General features: G+C 35.7%; 1 protein-coding gene across 1 annotated transcript in view; it reads left to right on the forward strand.

Moving 5' to 3' along the window:
• FANK1 (fibronectin type III and ankyrin repeat domains 1) overlaps positions 1–1,307 on the forward strand; it is a 69,687-nt gene that overhangs the window by 16,597 nt on the left and 51,783 nt on the right. The gene's annotated exons all lie outside the window — the stretch shown is intronic.

Here is a 1,307-nt window from a genome sequence, read left to right on the forward strand (position 1 = left end):
TTTAGGGCTGCTGAATTGCCATTGGCTCAAAATAATATAATTATGTCAAGGAAGCACATTTTGTGACATTCTGGTTCTCTTCATAATAACTGATCTATTTAATCTGTAGAATTTATAAGCGTAAAGGTTTTTTTTTAATATCCCTCACCAGCTTTCTGATGTCTATAAGGCCTGTAATGTGCTCACTCATTCTTTCATTCCTGGTATTGGTGATCCGTGTTTCTGTTTTATTTTTTTTCTTGGTTAGTCTGACTAGAAGTTTATCAATTTTATTGACCTTTTCCCCCAAAAGATCCAGCACTTTGATTTTTTTCATCGATTTTTTTTGTTTTAAATTTTACTGATGTAGTCTCATATTCAGGCCGCCTTCTGCTTGACTTGGGTTCATTCTGCTCTTTACCGTCTTAAAGTGCATGCTTAGTTATCGACTTGACACTTTCCTGATGTAACAGGGTGCTATTAATTTTCTTCCAAGCACAAATTTTGATAAGTTGACATTATTTTCATTCAGTTAAAAATATTTTCTAACTTTCCTTGAGACCTCTCTGACCCATGGGTCATATAGAAATGTATTGTTAATTTCCACGTCTTTGGTGATGTTCCAGAAATATTTCTATGAAATTATTTCCAGTTTGACTCTATCATCAGAGAAATACCTTAGCCGATTTCCGTTTTTTAACCTGGTTAAGGCTTGTTTTATGACCAGGATGTAGTCTACTGTACCCCGCCACGCTCATCATCCTTCAGGTTCTGCCTTCTCCCCCAGCCTGCCTGCTACTTACACTTCAGAGCCCTCGGGCCATTGCCATTTGTGTTTTGTCTGTCTAGAGTCTTACTTTGTCATCAGTGGGAGTGACAGGCTATAACATGCGTCCTGTGTCTTGGCCAGAACCACTAATTGTCAGTACATTTTAAAACTAATTTCTCATCCACATCAAATAACGTTGGCCTATAAATATCTTTTTCTTGCACTTGTTGGGATTTGGTATCAAGGCTACTTTTATTTTAACCTCATGAAATGAATTGGGGAGTGTTTTCTTTTCTAGTCTCTGAAAGAGTTTGTATTATGGTGGGGTTTGTTTTTTGTTTGTTTTTTTGTTTTTTGTTTTTGTATATTTCATGGAAATTTTGGTGAAACCACCTGGGCCTGGAGATTTCTTTAAGGGAAGATTTTTTGACTACTGATTCGATATATTCGATGTGTATAAAACCGCTCAGTTTTTCTACTTTTGGAGTCAGTTTTGATGTTGCTTTTTTCTGGAAATTTATACTTTAAAGTCTATTGGCATAGAGTTATTCATAATTAT

The sequence above is a fragment of the Pteropus vampyrus genome, unplaced genomic scaffold (assembly GCF_000151845.1).
Source record: "Pteropus vampyrus isolate Shadow unplaced genomic scaffold, Pvam_2.0 Scaffold111, whole genome shotgun sequence".
NCBI classification, from domain to species: Eukaryota; Metazoa; Chordata; class Mammalia; order Chiroptera; family Pteropodidae; genus Pteropus; species Pteropus vampyrus.